Source organism: Scyliorhinus torazame, chromosome 18, assembly GCF_047496885.1.
Source record: "Scyliorhinus torazame isolate Kashiwa2021f chromosome 18, sScyTor2.1, whole genome shotgun sequence".
NCBI classification, from domain to species: domain Eukaryota; kingdom Metazoa; phylum Chordata; class Chondrichthyes; order Carcharhiniformes; family Scyliorhinidae; genus Scyliorhinus; species Scyliorhinus torazame.
In genome coordinates, this window is record NC_092724.1 from 37630701 (window position 1) to 37657285 (window position 26585).

Sequence of the window (26585 nt, forward strand, 5' to 3'; positions counted from 1 at the left end):
GATTAACACGACATGGTACCAGTAGTCTACTATCTCTCAGTGGTTTACCTCGAGTGATTCCGTGATGACCAGCAAGTGCCTTCCAGCGGCATGGAGAAGATCCAGGCCCCTCCACAGCTATGGATCTCCGGCAATCTCAGCGCCAACTGGCGGTCTTCAAGCAAAAGTTCCTTCTCTACATTGAGGCCTCAGACCTCGAGGATGCATCCGATGCCAGAAAAATCGCACTGCTCCTATCAACTGCGGGGGACCAAGCCATCCAGATTTTCAACTCGCTTAATTTTACTGACGGCCAGGACAAGACCAAATTTAAGACTGTTTTGGAGAAGTTCAACAGTCACTGTGAAGTTGAAACAAACGAGACCTTTGAGCGCTATATCTTCCAGCAACGCCTTCAGGGTAAGGATGAACCTTTCCAATCCTTTATAACTCATCTCCGTATATTAGCGCAGTCCTGCAATTATGGTGACACTGCTGATTCCATCATCAGGGATCAGATCGTGTTTGGGGTGCACTCCGGTTCCTTGCGGGAGCAACTCCTCAAAATTAAGCCCATGACCCTGCCAGTCGCAATCGAGACGTGTATAGTGCATGAGCATGCAAAAAATCGGTACTCCCGTTTCAAATCAGCAGAATACGAAAAACTTGTCTCCCACGAGGCAGAGAGTGTACAGGCCATCGCCCGGATGCAGTGCCTCAGTATCGATGAAAGCGGACATTTTGCGCGCTTTTCCCGGGGCCCCACGCATGCGCAACACGAACGGGAGAACGAAGCGGCCAAAAACCAAACTGCGCATGTGCGAATGTCGGCTGACTGCACTGCACATGTGCGACGGCGCACAGAGCGTAACGACGTCAACGTCATGACGTGCTCGAACTGTGGCACCACCCACTTAAAGCAGCAATGCCCTGCAAAAGGCAGGCGATGTTTAAATTGCGGGAAGCCTGGACATTATGCAGTCTTGTGCAGGTCTGCACCACCAGTCGAGGGCCAGCGATCCCAATTCCAACGCAAGCGCATTCGATGTGTACAGCAAGGTTTACTGGATTCTGATCCTGGTAGCACTACGGATCCAGAGGACGACTGCCTGGAGTCCCCCTATCTTGTGGGCATCATCACTACATGTGAGTATGCCTCCTCAAATTCAGCAAGACACCTATCTATCCTCAATGTGGATTCCCTGGACGAATGGTGTGCAGTCATATACATAAATCAATGCAGCATCCAGTTCAAGCTGGACACTGGTGCTTCTGCCAATCTCATCTCTCAAGCTGATTTTGACCACAATAAAAAGCAACCCAAAATTCTTCCGCCAGCCTGCCAGCTCCTCGATTATAATGGCAATGCCATAACTGCACTAGGATCTTGTCATCTATTCGTCTCCAACAAGACCATCAATGTCACACAGCGATTCAAAATCGTCAAGACTGATAAGGCATCCCTGCTCGGTGCCCATGCATGCAAGCTACTCAACCTCGTACAGCGAGTACATGCCATGTCTTCTTCCAATGTGGATCTTCAGGCTGAAATTGATGACATCCTTGCTCAATATCCGGATGTGTTTGATGGCATGGGCACTCTGCCATACTGCTACAAGATCCTACTCAGGTCTGATGCCACGCCTATAATCCATGCACCTCGCCGGGTGCCGGCTCCTCTGAAGGAACGTTTAAAGGCGCAGCTACAGGAGCTCCAAGACCAGGGCATCATCTCCAAAGTGACGGAACTGACTGACTGGGTCAGCTCGATGGTCTGTGTGAAGAAGCCCTCAGGAGAGTTGCGGATATGCATAGATCCCAAAGAACTTAACCAGAACATAATGCGGGAACACTACCCGATCCCGAAGCGGGAGGAACTGACCAGTGAGATGGCACACGCCAAATTCTTCACGAAGCTGGATGCATTGCCTGATTTCTGGCAGATACAACTGGACGAGTCCAGCAGGAAGCTCTGCACATTCAACACAGCAGTTGGCAGGTACTGTTATAACCGTATGCCGTTCGGCATTGTCTCAGCCTCTGAAATCTTCCACAGGATCATGGAGCAGATGATGGAGGGCATTGAGGGTGTGTGTGTCTACGTAGTGTCATGGGCCAGGGTCTAGAGAACCCCAAAGTGTATCATTGAATTCACCTGACCCACAACTTTTAATAGATTGTGGTATGGGGAGCACACGGCTCACTCTAGAGATGTGGTACAGCAGAAATGGAAAAGTATTTTTTAAAACAAAACAATGTTTATTCCATGAACTCAAGTTAACCTTTTTAAAACAAACAGTGAATATCTTAGCAACCATTAATTCAAATATAACTCCCAAAGAATAGAACACTAAGTAATTCTTTAAGCTGTCCTTTTAACATCCAAAAGACTTAACACCCTTTAAACAGAAGCACATCAGGGTTTACATTCAATACTGAAAACATTTAAATTCTGAATTCACCAAATGATCAAGTCATAGTCCTTCATGGCAGAAGATCAACAGTACAGCTCCTTTGGCTGACTTCAGCTGCAACACACTGCAAAATGAAACCAAAAAGACAGACACACCCAAGCTTTTCTCAAAGTGAAACTAAAAGCAGAACCAGAGCTCAGCTCCACCCACACTCTGACATCACTGCAGTAACATGAGCAGCTAACCATTTCTTAAAGCGACATTCTCATGGCAGTAGATGATGTAATCATATGGTACACAACCCCCGAGGAACACATATCTCGTCTCAAACAAGTCTTGCAATGTGTCCATGCAAACGGCCTCAAGCTGAACAAGGCCAAGTGCTCCTTTGGCATGTCAACCATCAAGTTCTTGGGCGATCAGATATCCCAGCAGGGTGTGCGACCAGATTCGGACAACGTCAAAGCCATTAACGCCATGAAGAGCCCAGAAGACAAGAAGGCGGTGCTACGCTTCCTCGGAATGGTGAACTTCTTGGGAAAATTCATTCCCAACATGGCCTCACACACCACGGCTCTCAGGCATCTGGTGAAGTAGTCCACTGCATTCCAGTGGCTACCCACACATCAAGCAGAGTGGCTCGAGCTCAAAGCAAAACTCACCACTGCTCCAGTACTAGCGTTTTTTGACCCAGACAGGGGAACAAAAATCTCCATGGACGCAAGCCAGGACGGCATTGGTGCAGTGCCCCTCCAGAGGGATGACTCCTTGTCCTGAGCTCCAGTTGCATATGCGTCAAGGGCCATGACTCCTACTGAAGAGGTACTCCCAAATAGAAAAAGAGTGCCTGGGCCTCCTAACCGGCATTGTAAAGTTCCGTGACTACATCTACGGTCTACCAACACTCACAATGGAGATTGACCACAGACCCTTGGTCCATATCATTCATAAGGACTTGAATGACATGACGCCCAGGCTTCAGCACATTCTCCTTCGACTCCGAAGGTACGATTTTGAGTTAGTATACACACCAGGCAAGGAGCTGAGAATTGCGGATGCCCTGTCCCGCTCCATCACGTCGCCCTGTGAACAGGTTGACTTCATTCGCCAGATTGAGACACAGGTGCAGCTGTGTGCCAGCAACCTCCCGGCCTCAGATGAAAGAGTGATCAGCATTCGTGAAGAAACTGCCAAAGACCCCCTTCTGCAGCGTGTAATGCACCACCTTGCAAATGGCTGGCAAAAAGGGCAATGCCCTCAGTTCTTCAATGTGAAGGACGACCTGACCGTCGTCGAGGGGATCCTCCTCAAGCTAGATCATATCATTATTCCTCACAGTCTGCAGAGCTTAGTGTTCAAACAAATCCACGAAGGACACCTAGGTGTCAAAAAGTGTAGGCGCAGGGCCCGGCGGGCTGTCTATTGGCCTCGAATCAGCCAGGACATATCCAACATGGTCCTCAATTGTGCGACCAGCCAGCGTTTCCAGCCTGCTCAAACAAAAGAAACACTCCAGCAACACGAGATCGTGACCTCTCCGTGGTCCAAGGTGCGAATCAACCTTTTTCACGCCATTGGGTGTGACTATGTGCTCATCATAGATTACTTTTCAAATTACCCGGAAGTTGTGAAGCTGTCAGACCTCACATCAAGGACAGTCATCAAGGCCTGCAAGGAGACATTTGCCAGGCATGGTATTCCACTCACTGTCATGAGTGACAATGGTCCCTGCTTTCACAGCCAAGAGTGGTCCAATTTCGCCAAGTCGTACCAATTCAACCACATCAGCTCAAGCCCACACTACCCGCAGTCCAACGGGAAGGTCAAGAAAGTGGTCCATATCGTGAAGCAACTGCTCTGCAAGGCTGCGGATTCTGCTTCTGACTTCAACCTTGCGCTGTTGGTGTACAGGGCAACCCCTCTGGCCTCCGGAATGTCTCCGGCTCGACTCCTCATGAATAGACACTTGCGGACGACTGTTCCAGCCATACACTTACCAGACCTGGATCACCTCCCAGTGCTGCAAAAGGTGCAGCAACTCAGGAACCGGCAAAAGCTGACGTACGATGCTCATGCTACCGACTTGCCTGTGCTATCTCCGGAAGGTGCTGTTCGGATCAAGCTACCTGATGGAGGCTGGTCAGCTCCAGCTGTTGTTGTTCGACAGGCTGCTCCCAGATCGTTTGTAGTTCGTATGGCTGATGGCTCCATTGTCAGGCGCAACAGAAGGGCACTGCGCAAAGTTGCCTGCCCACCACCAGATCCTACGTTTCCATATGTTGTTATGCCTCCTCCGGACACCTCGCTCCACGAGGTCACCAATCTGCCAGCAATCCCGCCTGTCAAGACGCCGTCATCCCCACCTCCACCTCTCAGGCGGTCGACAAGGATCAGACGCAAGCCCCAAAGATTGGAATTACAGACATTTCTCTTGTAAAATTTGTTCTGTATCTGCACGCTAGGCACCTCTTATGTATATATTCATCCACTCGCTTTCATCCACTTGCCATTTAATGTAAATAGTTCTACAAGTAAATATGCTCCAAGCAACCAACATTTTTTTTTAAAAAGGGGAAGATGTCAAGATATGCACTCATGCACATAATGAGATACAGACAGGCAGTGACAGATAACCAGTACAGCCAATCAACACACAGGACAGAACACAACCAATCACCAGGCAGAACACTAGAAGGTGGTCTTGCACGATAAAACACACGAGGCATCAACACTTTGCCTCTTTCCACTGGTGACAACTGTAGCGACAGTTAGGGTGTATATATCAGTTAGTACCTTCTACACGTGGCTCAGAGCTAGTCTGGTCTAGTTAGTTATAGTGAGCACGCTTAGATTAGTAGAGTGTCAAACCCACAGCGAACTGTGTGCACTGCTTAACAAGTTCAATAAAGCGTATTGAACTAGCATCAAAGTTTGGAGTCTACTTTCAAGTACAACTGCATCCAGTTGCAGTCCGTGTTACCCCAGGTGATTAACATGACACCCAGAACGTCACCTTCTCTGCATAGGTCGGATACCGTCAGCTCAGTATCAGTTTGATTGCCACTTTTCTGCTCACCTGCAATGTTTGGATACCCTAGCAATGGTTGGAAATATACCAGATATTACAGAGGTGGCCATACCAATGCCTTGCAGATACATTCACATCCTCGTGCTTCATATCTCTAGCCATGCATCCTAAGTTCCAGTTAGTTTTCCTTATTGTTGCCGCTCACTGTTCTGTGAGCTGTCCACACAAATAATGAAGCTTTTGAATATATATATAGTACCTTTCATATCCTAACAATGTCCCAAAGAACTTGAGAGCCAAGGAAGTACAATCACTATTGTAGTGTCAACAAACAAAAGCAGCCAATTAGCACAGAGTAGCAATTACCAAATAATCTGCTTTAATCAATGTTGGTTGAGGGGTTGTCTGGGACACTAGAAGAACTCTCCTGCTCATCTTCAAATTGTAAAATGGATCTTTTTTTGTTGAGCTGTACCAGTGCCTGATGTTCATGAAGTATTCTTCAGTGGAGGTCACTTTATATTTAGATAACTCTATACCAGGCATTGTCGAACTTGGGGGCGCGACCCGTGGGTGGGTTGCGGGCGGGTGTCGGGAGGGCCGCGGAGCTGTCCGTCGCTGTGCTCCCAATTGCACAAATAACGCCGGCTGCGATCAGCCTTCAAAATGGCCGCGAACATGTAAAAAAAATGCAGCCGCACTGCGCATGCATGCCAGATCATCGGTGCGCATTAGCAAAATTATGCGCATGCCCGCCGGTGATCGGGCACGCATGCACAGTGCAGCCGCTTTTTTGTTTTAAACGGTCGCAGCTATTTTTTTACAAGTTTGGGGGGTTTTATTTATTTTATTTTATTCATTTTTTTAAAAATTTATTTTATTCATTTTATTTTTATTATTTTTTACAAATTCCGGGGGGGTTTTATTTGATAAAATTTTACAGGAAGAAAAAGCAGAACTTTGGACAGATGGAGACTCCATACTTTCCGACACTGGTAGGCTTCACCTTCATCCAACAGGTTCCATTGGAGGAGCTTGTACGAGGGCCAGAGGGACCCAAAACCATTTCCTCCACTTTTGTCAGCAGCAAACAAGGTAAGAGAAAATGGAGGGTCGCAAAGGTCAGCCGGCCTGGGCCATGATGGTCGGCCGGCGTGGGTCGCGAAGGTCGGCTGGCGTGGGTTGCAAAGGTCGGCCGGGTTGGGTCCCGAAGGTTGGCCGGTTGGTAAAAATGGGTCCCCGGAAAAAAAGTTTGAAAAACACTGCTCTATACCTCTCTATGCTGCATCCTGAGATAGATCAGAAACTGATTCAGCCATATCTGCTGTGACTGTAAACCAGCCTATTGGGACTTGTATGGGGTGAAAGCTGGATAGAGTGTCTATGATGTGTTTTGAGGCACAGCAGCTTCACTGTGGCTACTCTAGCCACACATCTGCTGTTGGGAATGGATCTGTGTGAGCAGCAATTAGAGTTTGAATCATTTTCTAAGGTTTCTTTCAACCTAAGCACCAAACTGAACGTGAAAGCCTGAACATTCACGTGAGACAGTACAACGGTATTTACGGTGCATTCTGTGAATTATTAATCAATTGGGATTAATTATTTGCAGTTGGAAGGCATAAAACTGGGGTGTAGTTGGGTGAGGAGATGTATGCTTGCAATGCTTCATTCTACAAATAAATGTCAGACTGAGTAAGGATTGGACCCTTTGCAAACTAATTTTCTTTATAACAAATGCCACTCCAAATGACCCTGGAGCTGCCACCTGTCACATGGAAGCTCCAAGCAAATAAGCAGTTAGCTGAGTCTTCCAAATGCTTTGTCACAAACGACAGCATATTGTGGACAAACAAGTGACCTGTTTGGATGGCTTGAGGCCATTGGAGAGGATTTTTCAAGAGTATTTTTTCCCTAACTGGCCTGGGGTTTTCGTTTGTCTCTCTTGGGAGATTGCTTTGGTGGGATCAGGGCTGAGAAGTGGAAAATGTCTAGTTGTAATACTGCAGCTAACGTAGAGCATAGAATTTACAGTGCAGAAGGAAGCTATTCGGCCCATCGAGTCTGCACCGGCCCTTGGAGAGCACTCCACTTAAGCCCCACACCTCCTCCACCCGCAAACCAGTAACCCCACCTAACCTTTTTGGACACTAAGGTGTCCAAAAATTTAGCATGGCCAATCCACCTAACCTGCACACCTTTGGACTGTGGGAGGAAACCCGAGCACCCGAAGGGAACCCACGCAGGCACAGGGAGAAAGTGCAGACTCCGCACAGCCAGTGACCCAAGCCGGGAATCGAACCTGGGACCATGGTGCGGTGAAGCAACCGTGCTAATCACTGCGCAACCGTGCTGCGTGTGGAGCAGTCCTGATAAACCAGCTGGTTGTGTCATGCTTGACAATTTTCCATGTCTGTACAAAGTTCCTGATGAAGCATCAACCTCCTTTTATAAAGCCTAGTTTGAGGTGTTCAAAATACTAGTTACAACAGCTGGGAAAAGAATCAAGCTGGCCCTTTAATCATTGGTTACTTTTACTCTTTCATTCTTGGCACTACCTGTTTGTCCTCATGCACACTCTCTAACTCTCCTGATGCTGACTGACTGAATCCTCTGGGATAGATGTCACTATGCTCGTGTTTGCATCAGTTGGTGTGAATGACACAAGGTTCCGTGAACTGCTGGATTGCCCTAGCATTGTTGGAATGTTGATCGTCCCGAGTACAAAAGCAGAAACTATATTTGTCATGATATGCAAACATGCAGCTAATGAACACATAGAATAGGACACGACCAATGAGCAGTCAGGACACTCAGGGGTGGTATCTCACTGTAAAAGGGATGAGGCACTCACACCCCACCTCTTTCCACAGACCAACATCTACAGAGTGAGACAGGGTGTATCCTCAGCATCACACCCCAGCACGTGGCTTAGAGCAAGGCCGGTTCAGTTAGACTGAGTTACCACATTTAGATTAGCAGAGAGTCAAACTCATTGAGAACTGTGCTAATAGTTCAATAAAACACATTGAACTCACTTCAAAGTCTGGAGCATCTTTAACTCAATACTGCATCAAGTGGCAGCCTGTGTTATTCCAAATTATATAACACAACATGCTACCAGGAGTCTGTTCAATCTAGTTAGTTCAACTCAGCAAGATCCGTGACGACCAGCGAATGTATACCGGCACAATGGAAAAGATTCAGGCTCCTCACCAGCTCAGGACCTCCGGCAATCTCAGTGCCAACTGGCGGACATTCAAGCAGAAATTTCAGCTTTACGTCGAAGCATCAGACCTCAACGGTGCGTCTGGTACACGGAAGATAGTTCTTTTCCTCACCACAGCGGGTGATCATGCCTTGGAAATATTCAACTCCTTTCACTTCGCCGAAGACCAGGACAGGGCAAAGTTTCAGACTGATGCGACCATCAATTCACATGAGACGATTAGTAGAAGTGAACAGTGGTTTTAATGAGCTAGATCTGTGCCCGCCTGCGACTGCTCTGTACTGAGTGCCGCCTACTGGCTGCAGATTTATATACCACCCCCGAGGGGGCGGAGCCACAGGCGGAGCCCACAGGGGCATTAACATAGTACAGTACAATACAGTGGTGAATTGCAGTCGTAATACGTTCACCACACAGACCATCCTGGACAAGTTTGACGGCCACTGTGAGGTGGACACCAACAAAATCTTCAAGCGCTACATATTCAAGCAGCGATTGCAAGGTAAAGACAAATCCTTCACCTCATATTTAACTAACCTTAGACTGCTGGAGCAATCCTGCAGCTTCGGTTATATAACTGACTCCACGATCAGAGACCAAATCGTTTTTGGAGTTCACTCTGATCCTCTGAGAGAGCAGTTACTGAAGATCAAGCATATGATCCTGCCAGTCGCGATTGAAACATGCACAGTGCATGAGCACGCTAAAAATCGCTATTCCCAGTACAAAACGGCAGAAAGTGAAAGACTAGCCTCCCACGAGGCGGAGAATGTGCAGTCCATCTCCCGGATGCAGCACCTCAACATTGACAAAAGTGGCCATTTTGCGTGCTCTTCCCGGGGCCTGACGCATGCGCGATGCGAACGGGATAACGAAGCGGCCGAAACCCGCACTGCGCAGGTGCAGACATCTGAGAACCGCACTGCGCATGTGCAACGACACACGGAGCGTCAGGACGCCGACGTCATGACGTGTTCGAACTGTGGCACCGCCCATTTAAAGAAACACTGCCCTGCAAGAGGCAGACGCTGTTTACACTGCGGGAAGCCAGGCCACTATGCAGCCCTGTGCAGATCTGCACCACCAGTCGGGAGCCAGCGCTCCCAATTCCGACGACGGCGCATCCGGAGTGTGCAACAACGCTTATAGGATTCTGATCCCGGCAGTGCAACGGACCCAGATGATGAATGCCTGGACACCGCCTACCATGTGGGCATTATTACAACATGTGAATATGCCACACCAGACACATCGCAAGTCCAGTCAATCCTAACTGTGGATTCCGAGGACGAATGGCGAGCAGTGATCTAGGTCAACCACTGCCCCATCCAGTTCAAGCTGGACACAAGTGCCTCTGCCAACCTCCTCTCACAGGCAGACTTCAGATGCATTAAGAAGCCCCCCACGGTCCTTCCATCTGCCTGCAAGCTCCTGGATTACAACGGGAATGCCATCACGGCACTGGGATCCTGCCATCTGCACGTATCCAACCGACACACACAAGCACGGTTACGCTTTGAAATTGTTATGCCGGACAGGGCATCCCTACTCGGTGCGCACACCTGCAAGCAGCTGAACCTCATTCAAAGGGTTTACACCACAACATCCTCCCATGTGGATCTGCAGGCCGCCATCGACGACATCCTCGCCCAGTATCCAGATGTGTTCGGCGGGGTGGGCACGCTGCCGTATCGATACAAGATTCTGCTACGACCGGATGTCAAGCCAGTGGTCCACGCACCACGACGAGTCCCTGCTCCATTGAGAGAGCGCCTGAAGGCACAGATCAAGGATCTTCAGCAAAAAGGCATCATATCCAAGGTCACCGAACCGACTGACTGGGTCAGCTCGATGGTGTGTGAAAAGAAGCCTTCGGGGGACCTGCGCATCTGCATTGATCCCAAGGATCTCAATAAGAATATCATGTGGGAACATTACCCCATCCTGAAGCGGGAGGAGCGCATGAGTGAGATGTCACACACACGCTTCTTCACCAAATTGGATGCATCACAAGGATTTTGGCAAATCCAGCTGGAAGAGTCCAGCAGAAGGCTCGGCACCTTCAACACGCCTTTTGGCAGATACTGCTACAATCGCATGCCATTTGGCATCATCTCGGCATCGGAGATATTCCATCGCATCATGGAGCAGATGTTTGAAGGCATTGAAGGGGTTTGTGTGTACGTGGACGACATCATCATATGGTCCACGACTCCTGAAGAACATGGGCGCGATTCTCCGAAATGGAGACAAAGTCCCAATGCCGGAGTAAAAACCGGAGTGTTTCACTCCGGCGTCGGAGCCCACTCCCAGCCCCCTATTCTCCCGCCCCCGGGGGGGCTAGGAGCGGTGTTGCATATTTTAAAAAGCAGCACCGCGGCCAGCGTCGCGTAAATGATGTCACCCGCGCATGCGCGGTTGCTGTCCTCCCTGAGGCCGCCCCGCAAGAAGATGGTGGATGGATCTTGCAGGGCGGCGGAGGAAAGGAGGTCCTCCTTTAGAGAGGCTGGCCCGCTGATTGGTGTACACCGATCGCGGGCCAGACCCCATCGGGGGCCCCCCCGGTGAAGGAACCCCCTTTCCCACCCCCACAGGCCGCCCCCCCAGCGTACCCGCGCAGTTCACGCCGGCAACGACCAGGTGTGGACGGCACCGGCGGGAACCTGTCGTGTTGGGGCGACCGCTCGGCCCATCCGTGCAAACAGCGAGTGGCGATTCTCCGAGCGGCCAGGCGTGATTCTCGCGTCGCTGGTTTGGGGGGGTGGGAGAATCGCGTGCGGGTGTCGGGGCGGCGTGGCGGGACTCGCGCGGTGCCCCGGCGATTCTTCCACCCGGCGTGGGGGGGAGAAATCCGCCCCATGTGTCCCGTCTCCAGAAGGTATTCCGCTGTGTACATGCCAACGGCCTAAAGTTAAACAGGTCCATATGTTGTTTTGGCACATCGACGCTCAAGTTCCTAGGCGACCAGATCTCACAGCATGGTGTGCGCCCGGACACAGACAAAATCGAGGCCATCGAGGCGATGAAGGTCCCCGAGGACAAAAAGGTGGTGCTGCGCTTCTTGGATATGGTCAATTTTCTGGGCAAGTTCATTCCAAACATGGCCACACACACCACGGCCCTACGCAACCTGGTGAAAAAGTCAACTGCCTTTGAGTGGAAGGCGGCACACCAGACAGAGTGGCTGGAGCTGAAAGCCAAGCTCGCCACTGCACCAGTCCTGGCATTCTTCGACCCGGACCGGGAGACAAAGATATCCACAGATGCGAGTCAGGATGGCATCGGTGCGGTGTTGCTTCAACGAGATGACGCATCATCCTGGGCACCAGTAGCCTACGCATCAAGGGCGATGACGCCCACTGAAACCAGATATGCTCAGATTGAGAAGGAGTGCTTGGGTTTAATCACCGACATCCTCAAATTTCATGATTATGTCTACAGCCTGCCGACATTCACTGTCGAGACGGATCATAGGCCTCTGGTCCACATCATCCACAAGGACCTGAACAACATGACGCCTCGGTTGCAGAGAATCCTGCTTAAACTTAGGAGGTATGACTTCAACTTGGTGTACACACTTGGCAAGGAGCTCATCATCGCTGGTGCATCGTCCCGCTCCGTCACCTCGCTCAGTGAGCCGCTGGAGATCATCCAGCACATCGAATCACAGGTGCAGCTGTGTGCTAGCACTCTCCTGGCGACAGATGAGAAGGTAGTTCTCATCCGTGATGAGACAGCCAAAGACCCCCTCTTGCAGCGCGTCATCCACAACCTCACCAATGGCTGGCAGAAAGGGCAGTGCCCACAATTTTACAATGTGAAGGATGACCTGACGGTGATTGATGGTATCCTCCTCAAGCTGGACAGGATTGTCATTCCGCTCAGTCTCCAGAGCTTGGTGCTGCGCCAGATTCATGACGGACACCTGGGCATCAGAAGTGCAGACGCAGAGCCCGGCAAGCTGTCTACTGGCCCGGCATCAGCCAGGACATCACGAACATGGTCCTGAACTGTGCTACCTGTCAGCAGTTACAGCCAGCGCAGAGCAAGGAGATGCTCCAACAGCATGACATAGTGATCTCTCCATGGTCCAAGGTTGGCATCGACCTCTTTCATGCGAATGGTGCTGAAGCTCCCGGACCTCACCTCTCGGACTGTCATCAACGACTGTAAGTAGACGTTCTCAAGGCATGGCATCCCAATCACCGTCATGAGCGACAATGGCCCATGCTTTAACAGTCGAGAATGGTCCACGTTTGCCAGATCATACAATTTCCAGCATGTCACCTCCAGTCCACACTATCCGCATTCCAATGGAAAAGTCGAGAAAGGGGTGCACATTGTGAAACAGCCCATCTGCAAGGCCACGGACTCTGTTTCCAACATACACCATGCACTGCTCGCGTACAGGGCGACTCCATTGTCCACTGGCATGTCGCCGGCTCAACTCCTGGTGAACAGGGACCTGTGGACAACGCTTCCAGCCATACACCTGCCGAACCTGGATCGCCTCTCAGCGCTGCAGAAGATGCAGCAGCTCAGAGACTGTCAAAAGCAGGGCTATGATGCCCATGCCACCGATCTGGCCGTGCTATCTCCGGCAGACACTGTCAGGATCCAGATACCGGATGGTGGGTGTGTGGTAGTACCAGGTATTGCGGTACCTAAGAGGCTGATGACATTGGTTAAACCCAGGAGTTTACCATTGGCTGTTGATACGTTGCTCCGCCCTGACAGGCGGAGTATAAGAACCAGTGCCATCCCAGCAGCTTTCACTTTCTGTACCAAAGCTGCTGGGGAACAAGTTCTAGTAGATTAAAGCCTTCAGTTATGAAATCACTTCGTCTTGAGTGTAATTGATCGTGCATCAGGGTGGTCTACCCCGGCTGTCGTTGTTTGACAGGCCGCGCCCCACTCTTATGTTGTACGTATGGCTGATGGCTCCATTGTGCGAAGGAATCGACGGGCACTGCGCAAAGTTGCCTGCCCGCAACCACTTTCTCCTCCATTTCCATATGTTGAATTGCCACCTGCTGATACCTCGCACCACGAGGCCACCAGTCAGGCTTCCATCCTGCCTGTCAAGGCGCCGTCATCCCCTCTGCCACCTCTCCGGCGGTCGACCAGGATCTGATGCAATTCTCAGAGACTGGACTTGTGAATGTTTGTTTTGTTTGCTCTGTTCTGTTGTCCTCCGTTAGTCACATTAGGCAGACTCATTCACATGTAAATACATTCACATACGCCAACAAAACATTTTTAAAAAGGGGAGATGTCATGATATGCAAACATGCAGCTAATGAACACATAGAATAGGACATGACCAATGAGCAGTCAGGACACTCAGGGTTGGTATCTCACTATAAAAGGGATGAGGCACTCACACCCCGCCTCTTTCCACAGACCAACATCTACAGAGTGAGATAGGGTGTATCCTCAGCATCACACCCCAGCACGTGGCTTAGAGCAAGGCTGGTTCAGTTAGACTGAGTTACTACATTTAGATTAGCAGAGAGTCGAACTCATTGAGAACTGTGCTAATAGTTCAATAAAACATATTGAACTCACTTCAAAGTCTGGAGCATCTTTTACTCAAAACTGCATCAAGTGGCAGCCTGTGTTATTCCAAATTACATAACACAACAATATTGACTGAAAAAGACCGCATAAACAGTGCTTATGTTTCAATATACACTGTGTGACAGTGTTGCACTGCCTTGTATAATTGTGCATGAGTAGGCAGGGACACAAATATTTGGCTTGGCATTGACCACCAGTTTCACTCTTTGCTCCATCACAGTATCCAGTGTGACCTCTTGAAATGGAATCATGGAGGTTGACATTTTGGTGGCGTCCTCTAGTTTAAGCCTGCTCCTTTCTGTTATCAGTATCTTATTCTGGAAGCAGAGAAGGTTGACTTCGGAGAGTGCAAGTTTAAAGAGCACATAAATGAATTTATATCTGCTAATTCTGCAGGCTATTGGCATGTGAATAGGGAACGTGGATCTCGCAGTTCAGTTGTGGTAAAGGGATTTGTTGTGAGAATCCCCTTAAAGGTTTCATTGTGACAGTAGTTCCAGTTGTAATGTGCAGATTGAACTTATGAACTTCTGTCCTCTGCAGTGTTGACATGCCTGGCAAGCATTTAAGAGCTGCAAATTTACCTGAAATGTTTTGGATTTGGCAGCAGTGAAAAAATAGCTGGTTAGAAAGAATTAATTTGTTCCATGCATAATTGCAGTAGCTAATTGTTATAGTAAACTATCGATAGAATCCCTACAGTGCAGAAGGAGGCCATTTGGGCCAACGAGTCTGAACCGACCCTCCGACACCCAGGCCCACACTCCTGCCCTGTCCCCGTAACCCCAGCCAACCTCTGGACACTAAGGGGCAATTTAGAGTGGCTAATCCACCTAACCTGCACACCTTTAGACTGTGGGAGGAAACCGGAGCACCCGGAGGAAACCCACACAGTCACCGACAGTTCAGAATTGAACCCGGGTCCCTGGCGCTGTGAGACACCAGTACTAACCACTGTGCCCCCAAGCTTGGGTTTTGCACAACTCTTTTACATGGGGGGCCTTCTTTCCTTTTTAAAAAATTGTTTAAAATAAATTTAGAGTACCCAATTCATTTTTTCCAATTAAGGGGCAATTTAGCGTGGCCAATCCACCTACCCTGCACATCTTTTTGGGTTGTGGGGGCGAAACCCACGCAACCACGGAGAATGTGCAAACTCCACACGGACAGTGACCCAGAGCCGGGATCGAACCGGGGACCTTGGCGCCGTGAGGCATCGGGGCTAACCCACTGTGCCACCGTGCTGCCCGGGGGCCTTCTTTCCTCACTTTATCCAGTAAATTTCAAACATAAAATCTGAACGTGCAGAATCCCATCATTTCATAATTTAGTTGTAAGATGAGTTCAGACATTAATCATTCAAATTTCTGCTATTTGTGCAAGTGGTCCCTTTGGCAGCTGATTAATGACGAGAGCTTGCTCAGTTGGACAAATATGCATATGCAAAATAAAGCATGGAACTGGCCATTGAGGAGAGTTATCAAAATCATTGTAATTTATTTTTTTCTCTGAATTATAGCTCGCATGATCAATTTTAAGTGGAATGTTACGCTTTCCACTTTGTTTACAAACTAATACCCAGATATACAATCTATAGTCTTTATTCTTTAATAAGATGATAGTGTCACTGGCAAAGCCAGCAATTGTGCCCATCTCTAATTGCCCTTGCAACACAAAAATAAAACTTAAAAGCAGGGTGGTCATATTCAAGCAACCCGCGGTTTTCGAGAAATAGAATACCTTTAAGAACTTTTGACTGGGCATGTACGATATGTACGCAGTAACAGCTAGTGAGTGCTGATAAAAGCTACATGGCTTGAAATGGATTAATAAGACCATTGAAAAAGTGAGCTCTACATAGCCTGTAGGGAGAAAGGTGACAAAAATCATTAGAAGCAAGACAGGCACCTTAAAACAAATGTAAGAAAGGCAGTCTGTGGGATAAAGACAGAACTAGCAATGAGTTCTTGAAGCCAAATTCAACAGTAAGAAATTATTCCCGCAATATGCCAACAAGATGGTCATCAAAAAGAATTCGGAACCTGATTTTGGACATTACAAACCATTACTGTATTCCTAGTTTCACCCTTATTATCGTATCAGTCAATGCATCATTTCTATCTGTTTTCGATGTGGCCTCAGTAGACTGCAAGTTGGACCTTCAATGTTGCATCTGCAATAACCCCGAAGCCATTCTCCTGTCTTTAGAAGATAATCTTGCATGGTGTATCCATGCCTGAAATTACCCAAGTCCAAATGCATCAGGTTGCATCTATCCACATTGAAAGTTATATAACATGTATGGGTCCAGTCCCTCAATGAATCTGAATTATTTGATCGAGGTGAGTGTGGAGAATGTGCAGGATAATCCTGTCCTAATCAGATGGAAAATCAAATTGGGTTTTGTTTAAATACTTTAACAATAATTTTTAAGGTTAAGCTCTGGTTACTTTCCAGTCAGACCACTTTGAACTGACCTGGAAACAAAATCTGCTGGAAAACTGCACTTGGCTCTATGGTGGTACAGATTGGACAGTATGGAGCAGGGCAGCCAATGTAGTGGTAGAATGGGGAAAGGTTGTTGTCTGAAGCCTTTTTGCGAGTGCACCGAGGGGCTAGCATTGTGTAGAACCTTTCGGGCTGTATGAATCACATTGAATGTACAAAGTAAATTTTACATGTATCACCATTGTATTGAACAACCTTAGAGTGCAACGTGATGTATGTAGAAAATTTGAATCTTATTGCACTTTCTGTAATGGCCATTTTGAAATGTTAAGTAATGGTCTTTTAGATTATTTAGAAAGTAAATGTATTTTTGAAAAAAACAAAAAAACGGACACATTTTTGATTTGCCCAGTGCCTATTCCACTTATCTGCCATTGGCCTGAGTGGAAAACATACTCTTTATTCTTCCCGTCCAAAATTAACCACATTGTTCTTTGATCTGATTTTATTTTTCCATACAGAATATCTATTGTACGTCATGCACAGGTAGAATCGTAGAATACCTACAGTGCAGAAGGAGGCCATTCAGCCCATCGAGTCTGCACTGATCCCACCTTATCCCCACCTAACCTTTGGACACTGAGGTGCAATTTTTAGCATGGCCAGTCCACCTAACCCACACATCTTTGGACTGTGGGAAGAAACCGGAGCAACCGAAGGAAACCCACGCAGACATTGCAGCCGAAGCAAACTCCACACAGTCACCAAGGTTGGAATTGAACCCAGGTCCCTGGCACTGTTAGGCAGCAGTGCCACAATGCCACCTTAAATATTTCCCATTTTACTATGGCAGATTTATCATTATTGTGTCTGAACCTTTTGAACTCATTTGATATTTCTTTTAAAAATGAATTTTAAAGTTGGGCATCTGAGGCTAAATACGACTCCCCGTTCAAAGGGCTAGTAAATGGGCCAAATGTCCCTCTTCTGTTCTAATTTGCTATGATTCCATAATTTTTGCGTCATTGAATATTTTTGCACATCCTCAGGAATTCAAATAGTCGCCTAATTGCCAGATCTTGAATGCTTTTTTACTTTTACATTTGGCATCGGATCAGAGATACTATTGAAGATTGGATCCTGAACATCCTAAAACTGTCTGAGCTGTTCAACATGCTAAGTCGCAATCGTACACCAACTCTGCAAAGAAGAACTTATTCTTGGGTTTCCCCTGTTGTATTTTTAGTTAATGCCTGTGTGATTTGAGACTCGTAAGAATTTAAATCCTGGACTTTCAAATTATCTGATGCCTCTAGCAAACATAATAATTGCTTTATTTTCTTTAATATCTGTAACAAATTATATTACCTTTGTTTCCCTCGGTCATCTGGGAGGAAGTTAATGCCTTAATCTAGATAGAATCTTAAAATAATCTTAAAATGTGACAAATAAAATGTAACATATGCAGGAATTACCACCGAAAATCTAAAAAATGGCCCTGAATTTGTTGAGGAAATAACAGCAGGTTAGATGTGTAAAGTGCGCAAAAACTCAGTACTTGTGGCAAGCAAGAGGTCCGTCATGAGGCGCAAATTGCTGAGTGATTTGTGCCACTGAATTAGCCTCGTGAAATCGGTGCTCGCCAACAACCTCCCCATTAGTTTCAAGAAACGGCCGTGATTGCACTGTTGAAACAAATTAAACTCAGCGCAGAAAGTTAGGGCTGGTATTTAATGACATTTAGGACCCTTTTATCAATGAGATTTATGTTCCAACCCTCAACCTCAAGGGCCCACAAAAGGAAAGAAGTGAAACATGTAATCAGATGGTAAGAAGTTTACAAAACTTCAAATGTTTTAATTTTTTTCTTACTTTTCCTTCCTGTTTGTTCCCCCCACCAAGTTTACAATGCACATTTTCTTTTGCTTTATTTCTCTTTCTTTAACTAGTCTGGCTCTAATCTGCCCTTTCTCCATTGCTCCTGTTTCTTTCTCTATTTTTAAGTTTTATTTGTTGAGGAACTAGACTACTGGCCCCTCAAACACCAAATGCCAGCCACCACTTGCACTCATTGCACTGATAGTAACCCCAGCCATGAATTTTCCAACTGATCCAGCATACAAAGCCTTTTTGGGAGTTAGTTCCAAATTACCACTGCACTTTATGTGGAAAAGTGCTTTCTGAATTCACTCCTAAATAACCCAACTCTAATTTTAAGATTATGCTCGTGTTCTGGATCCCTAAGCTCCCCCAACAGAGGAAATAGTTTCACTTTATTTACCCAATCGAATCTCTTAATAATGTGAAGTACTTTGATTAGATCACCTCTGAACCTTCCAATTCAAGGGAATAAGAGCCAACTTTATGCATCCTGCCCATATATTTTTTTCTTCTTTTTAAAAACAATTTGGAGTACCTAATTAATTTTTCCCAATTGAGGGACAATTTAGCATGGCCAGTCCACCTACCCTGCACATCTTTGGGTTGTGGGGGTGAAACCCATGCAAACACGGGGAGAATGTGCAAACTCCACACGGACAGTGACCCAGAGCCGGGATCGAACCTGGGACCTCAGCACCGTGAGGCAGCAGGGCTAACCCACTGCGCCACCGTGCTGCCCCTCTGCCCGTATATTTTAACCCTTTCTATTCTTATGTAAAGAGGCCCAATTTCTCTAGTTCCTTCTCGCTGGTAAAACCTTGTATCCTTTACACCATCATAGTAAATCTCTCCATGGTCTTGACAGTTCTCCTAAAAGAGGGTTTCCAAAATGTATACAATATATGAATTGCAGCCCAATTAGTAATTTTTGCAGGATTGATTAATTCACAGTAGAAAACTCCAAATAAAGGGTCTGTATCATAGTTACTGACCTGCACCCTTCAGTTTGTCTTAGATTTGGTGACCTTTACCTCTTAGTCTTGCCTAGATTTAGCAATCTCACCCTCTCCAGTTCTCTTAGATTTAGTAACCCCCTGTGTCTTTAAGGTTTTGTTATATTTGCTGACTTACATACTTCAGTCTATCTTGAATTTGATAACCTGAACCTCAGAAGCATTAGATTTGTGTATCTAAACCTTATAGTCTCTCAGATTTAACGCCATGCCTCTCTAAGTCTCTCTTTCTGATTTGGAGACCTGCACTGATCAAACCACATTAGATTTTATGACTTCCGCACATAAAAGTTCTTAGATTTGACAAGTGGATCTCAGTTTATCGGATTTATAGTTTGCATTTTGCAATTTCTCTTGGATTTGCAAACTGAGCCTCTTAGTCTCTGTTAGATTTTGTGACCTCTGCTTCTGTGCCTCAATTAGGTTTGTTGAACTGTGTATCTCAGTGCTTGGGACTTAGTTACATCTCACAGAGTTGCATCTCAGAGGGTATCTTCGATGTATTAACCTGCGCATTTCTGTCTCAATTAGACAGTGCCCGCAGTCTATGTTAGAGTTGACAACTTGCATCTCAGTCTCTTATTTCTGAAGATGCACTGCACAGTTTTTTTCCACAATTGATCTATGACTTGCCATCTGCATTAGAACATAGAACATAGAACATAGAACAATACAGCGCAGTACAGGCCGATTGGATGATCTACATTTCTCAGTCTCTCTCAGAAATGATAATTCCAACATTTAATTTCTCTGCTATATTTCATCACCTTCACATCCCTTGGCATTGGTGTTGTGCCTCTCGGTCCATATTGGATATAGTTCATGACATTTTTAGCCTTTATTAAACAGGTGACCCATCTTTTCTGTCTCTCTGATACTTTATGTCTCGCATCTCAATGCCCCTTAGATTTGATTACCGGCTCCTCTCATAGATTGAGTACCTGTGCCTCAGATTTCTTAGATTTCTGGAACTAAACCTCCCTAACAATTTTGAATCCATACATAATTCAGTCAACACCATACAGCGACCTCGACACTAATCATCAAAGAGTCAGCACAGTACCGAAAGCCATCCAGTGAACACAGAGGTAGCACTAGAGAACTGTGGACTGAGTAAATAATGTAACAGAAACAATCTACCTAACATATTCCTATGATTGTTTGAACATTGCAGCAAATATTAACAAACGGCTTGAAACTCTTGGAATTTGTTCTAGCATCTAGTTAGTTAATTTTTACCATTCAGAACAAGAGTTTGCAGTCTGAAAATTTCACAAATTCTTTAGTTTTACTTACATGAGCAGTCACACTGCTGTTGGCTCTGTTATTGTGCTAATGGGCAGGAGACAACTGTTGCATTAACTGAGCGTTCACTTGTTGATCTTTGCTGTTGAAGTTTTCAGGATGTGTGCGAACGATCTACAGGGAAATGAAGCAAGTTCAGGAATCGCTTCACACTGGCTCCAATTTTTTTTCTTCTTTTGTCCTCTGTTGGCACAGAATTACATTACAGAATCACCCTTGCAGTCTTCCAGCTCAGCAAGCAACAGCAGCAAAGAGTGTAGGAATGTAGCGTCTTTATCTTTTCCTTTTGCTCTCACTCTCTCTATCACACAGTCCAGAATGGTTCCACAGAGGACAGTCAATATGCATGGGAAGGATCCGAAAACAGAGCCAAGCCTTTCTGTGATTGAAGTGGGAAGGCCAATAGCAGTAGATGCTTATCAACAGCCAATCAGAAAGTACTGGAATTAACAGCTGCCACAATGCTCATTATCCCCCTCTCGCTCTCAGTGCTGGAGGTACCTCAAAGGGCGGGTGATAATGAAGACAGAATGCCAGTGTGAAGCAGACAAAATGTTACTGTGAGCTTCTATTTATGAAACAAGTGTATATTTCCCTCCATTCAAAGCTTTGTCACTCAGCCTGCGTTTAAATACATTTTAACACTGAAATGAGAACGTTATATCATTCAAGACCGAAACACAAAATATATATTTGTGCTGTATCGCTATTTATAACAGGACATATAAGCCCTGATTTTAACTCGGGCTGGCTATTCTTTGAGGGGTTTGGTGTTGTTGGTCAAAGCGGGCGACAAATTATCCTGACTCCAGCAGCGCGAGGCTCATGAAATGTAAACTCCCAGGATTTATTTGCATATGTAAACGGAGGGAATGGCATCAGGATGGCGGGCGGGAGGGATTGGAATGTTGGGTGGCAGGAAGCCACTGCCAGGGACTGAAGGAACTGTCTTTGACACTTAGGTAAGAGTTTGGGTGGGGTTAGGGAGAGCAATGCTAGCAGGCGGTAAAGCCAGGCGAGGGGAAAACTAAAACGAAAGCAAAATCCTACGGATGCTGGAAATTGGAAATCAAAACAGAAAATGCTCGGAATAATCAGCAGCTGTGGCAGCATCTGGGGAGAGAGAAACAGAACTAGCGTTTTGGGTATGTAACCTTCCGACAGAATTGTTCTCATGAAAAGGAATCAACTTGAAATGTCAGTTATGTCTCTTTTTCCACAGATTCTGCCAGATCTGCTAACTATCTCCAGCATTTTCAGTTTTTTATTTCCGGGAAGATCTAAACCCGTGTCTCGGGGTTTTCTCTCCGAGTTGTGAGCTGTGTCCCACAGTCTCTGGTAGATTTTGCAACCTGTGCCTCAGAAACTTCATTCAGCTTGCTGATCGCTAGTCCTCGAGTCCTTGATGATCAACAGGTCAAAGGGCAGCTTCTACCAAATGACGCATATTGCACAGGGAAAGATTTCACAGCCTTTTCTATACTCAGCTCCTTTTCCGACATCAGCACAGATCTCGAGTCGAAATTGCAATCGGGTGCGGATCCCATCATCGGAATCCAACGCAGTTAATTAAAGAAGGATCCTGTCATTTACTGCCAGAAGAGCAGGCTAAAATTGGAAGCCATGGGAAGACAGTGGGGCTTTGGATTGTAAGACCTAAGGGCGATGATTGAATGGCGGAGCAGACTCGATGGGCCGAGTGCCTCATTCTGCTCCTATGTCTTATGGTATTATGGAGATGTTAACTGTCCTTCTGCCCCTTCCTTCCAGATTGTGGGGTGGCACGGTGGCATAGCACTCAGCACTGCTGCCTCACAGTGCCAGGGACCCATGTTCGATTCCCGGCTTGGGTCACTGTTTGTGTGGAGTTTGCATGTTCTCCCCGTGTCTGTGTGGGTTTCCTCTGGGTGCTCCGGTTTCCTCCCACAGTCCAAAGATGTGCAGGTTAGGTGGATTAGCCGTGCTAAATTGCCCAAAAGGTTAGGCGAGAATACGGAAGGGCCATGGGCCTGCGTAGAGTGCTCTTTCAGAGAGTCGGTGCAGACTAAATGGACCGAATGGCCTCCTTCTTCACTGTCAGCTCTATGATTGTCAGGCTACAATCGCTCTCTTCACTTGCCTGTAATGCTGATCTTAAAGAACAAGTTATGCATAACAGCCAATTTCTGGTGAACTTTAAAATTCAAAAAGAAAGTACACATTTGCGTCATGTTATAGGAACAGTATTGACAGAAGATGATGAATATTTATGAATAAAAGTCTTATTTACATTGAGATGGAAAACATTTGTAACAGCGATACATAAACTATGGGACTCCCTGGTAATATTGTGAAACACGTTTCCAGCAGAGAAATGTAGTCCCCTTATGGCACAAAATCATACAGCCTGGCGAGGTTTTGTTTCCGCAGGGCATCTTCCCTTTACCGCGCATGTTCAAACTTTCGAATAGAAGGAGCAGGTACTTCTGCAGACCCCTTCCCCTCACCCACACCTAGCCATTACATCACAGGAAGAAGAAAGACTGATGGCCCTCCCAGGTACGTCACAAGTTGGATGGGTCTATCTCCAGTGTAATGAAAGCTTGCACGATGCACGTGTACTTATTGTATAATTAGGGCAAATAGGGGTGCCATGGTGGTTAGCACTGCTGCGTCACAGCGCCAGGGATCCGGGTTTGATTCCGGCCTTGCCTGACTGTGTGGAGTTTGCACGTTCCCCCCATGTCTGTGTGGGTTTCCTCCGGTTTCCTCCCACAGTTCAAAGATGGACAGATTAGGTAGATTGGCCATGCTAAATTTCCCTTTAGTGTTCAAAGAGGTGCAGGTTAGATAGATTGGCCAATGCGCAGGGTTACAGGGATAGAGCAGGGGAGTGAGCCTGGGCTGAGTGCTCTTTCGCAGGGCCGTTGCAGACTCAATGGGCCAAATGGCCTCCTTCTGCAGCGTCCTTTCTCCATAATAAATGATGTCATAGAGATCAATCTCCATTAGGGGGCAAAATGAGCAAGGAACAGTTCAGGATTCAACATTTTCTTCAGGCAGAATGACGTGCCTTCTCCCCCACTCACCACACCCATCAACTACCTCCCTATTCCAAGTAGCACAGAATAACACTCCCAATTACCCGCAGTGCAGATACTCAGTGGGAACTGTAAATGACATCAGCATTGCCCAGTCATGGCCCTATCATGGGGGTGTGATACAGGGTCAGTGCCAAATCTGTTTGATGGGTGGAAGTTGCACATGTCGCACTTCCAGTGGTGGAACTAATTGCAATTTTCAGCTCCTGTTTTTTAATGTGCTTTTATAACATTCTCAAGGTACACAATGTGTTTTAAACATTAGTGACTGAAAATCAAAATATCAAACGAGATTTTCTGTATAGTAATACCCCACCCCCTTGCTTCTGATGGAGGATACGCCCACAAAAAATACTTTTAACAGGATTGTCCACAGGACCACACTTCCAAGGCTAGCCTCCTTGTGCAAACAATCTGGCTGCAATAGGACTGGCAGAAGTGAGAGGCACATGTCCTGGGGGCGATTTAATGGAAAAAAGTGTGATTTTTGGGTGTGTTTGGCAGAGTATTTCCCGTCGGTCAGGTTGGTGAGATCGCGGCCCGTATTTAAGGGCACGTAGGGCAGGAAATGAGCCTCCACAAGCTCCTCGCATTACTGGATGTTTCACCAGCTGATTCCCCAGTCTCGCCGTTAACAAGGGGGCAGCTGCTTTTAAATTCTCCCTCACCATTCACTCCCAGTCAACACACAAGCATGGCAGCGTGAAGAACTGCTTCTCACTTTGGGAATGCTGACCTGGCCAGGCCGTTGATGTGAGACGGGACATCCTGTTTCCCCGAGGGGATCGGAGGGCCAGCAGCAGCGTCACCAATACCATCTGGGAAATGGTGGCAGCGGCTGTCAGTGTGACCAGCATGACCAAGAGGACCGCTGTACAATGTCGAAAGACCAACAACCTCCATCGAGCTGGCCCACCCAGAAATCACGGGCTGAAAGCTCGCACCCTCCCCACATCCGATCTTCGTGCTTGCTTCCTAGAACCCACTAGCACCCACCAGCACAACCTCTTCATGTCCAGGTGCAGTGCCCACACATGCCATCAGCTATAGACCACGGCCCATCAAAATGCAGCTCACAATGCCTCTTTGGCCCTGCAGGAGAAGATAGCTCTTAATAAGTGGGAAAGGGCCAAGATGGAGGGCAGAGTGCCAGAGATTCGAGTCTTCACCCCCTATGAGGAACGGGCCTTGGAAATCGCGGGGTTGACCGAGGGGAGAGCAGTCAGGGATAACGAGATTGGCCATAGAGGTGAGGATCCACTGCCCCTTTACCCTGATGATCTGGCTCAAGTGAATTGTTCATGTCAGGCAAAATGATCCTTCCCTCTCACTAACCACAGGTGCATTGTCTTGCAGGATCTCCATCTGATGGGGCCGGGCCAACCAGAGTGGTTTCACCCCCCTGCCATCCAAGAGAACACTTCAGAGGAGAGCTCCGAGATACCACCGTGAGGTATCACAGCTATCACCCCCACCTTCCACCAGTACAGAGACACACCGCATGGCACCGAGGCCAACACTGCTAGGTTGGCGACCGCAGTGGAAAACCTGGAGCACGACATCAATGTCTTGAGTGATGGTGCCCAAAGCATGGCTCAGTCTGTGATGACCCTGGCTGAGGGCCTTGACATCATGTCCCAGTCAATGAGAGATGTGCCCCAGACACTGGTGAATCTCAAGGGCAGCGGGCAGAACAGGGTGGCATGGCAGTGCCAGTGACACCCATTACGGGCCAGGATTTAGAGAACCCCAAAATGTATCATGGAGTTCACCTGACCCATAACTTTGAATAGATTGTGGTTCTGGGGAGCACAAGGGCCCACTTTACAGGTGTGATGCAACAGAGAGCGAAAGTACTTTTAAATTAAAACACTGTTTATTTATGAAACCAGTTAAAACTTTATAAACCCACCGTGAACATCTTAACAACTATCAACACCAATAAATCCCCACAGATACAATATTCTATAAGTAACCCTTAATCTTTCCTTGCAACACCCAGAAGACAAAAGACCCTTTTTAACACAGAGATCAGGTTTAAATGCTCTACTGAGAGCAGTTATCACTTTGAAATCACCCAAATGATCAGGAGACACTTTAGATTGCAAAGAGATCGTTATATAGCTGCTTGCTTTGCCTGCAGCTATCTAGTTCTCAAAACGAAACTAAAACACACTCTGTAGCAGACAGCCCAAAGCGAAAGTAAAAGCAGACAGCCAGCCCAGCTCCACCCACTCTCTGGCATCACTGCAGCCATTTGATAAACACCCATTTTTTAAAGGCATATCCACTACAGCTATTTGCTAAACACCCATTTCTTAAAGGTACTCCCACATGACACACCGCTAAGCCGACCGGGGCACCCTGGCTCCAGGCCCTCCAGAGGACGTTCACTAAGGGCATCAAAGGCCACAGGGTACGGAAAACAGCAGGCTGCGTCCAAATCCAATGTGCATTCTGGGCGGGCCTGCCTGAACCCCCACCCCATGTTGCCCTCCACTCCCCCAACTCCCTGCTTCTGGGCACAGTGGTCCAAGATCAAACACCCCCGATGCAGACCTCTTTCAGAGGATGGGTGTGAGCGCGCTATCAGAAAGATAGGAATCAGACTTTGGCAAAAACTGAGGA

At 47.2% G+C, this 26585-nt stretch overlaps 1 protein-coding gene across 2 annotated transcripts in view; it reads right to left on the reverse strand.

Annotated features, from left to right (window-relative positions):
• Positions 1-21235, reverse strand: part of slc1a6 (solute carrier family 1 member 6) — a 268210-nt gene extending 246975 nt beyond the window's left edge. For both annotated transcript variants that reach the window (XM_072482585.1, XM_072482586.1), the window contains exon 1: positions 20869-21235. The gene's annotated coding sequence lies outside the window, so the exon portion shown is untranslated. The remainder of the gene's footprint in view (positions 1-20868) is intronic.
• Between the last annotated feature and the right edge of the window lie 5350 nt (positions 21236-26585).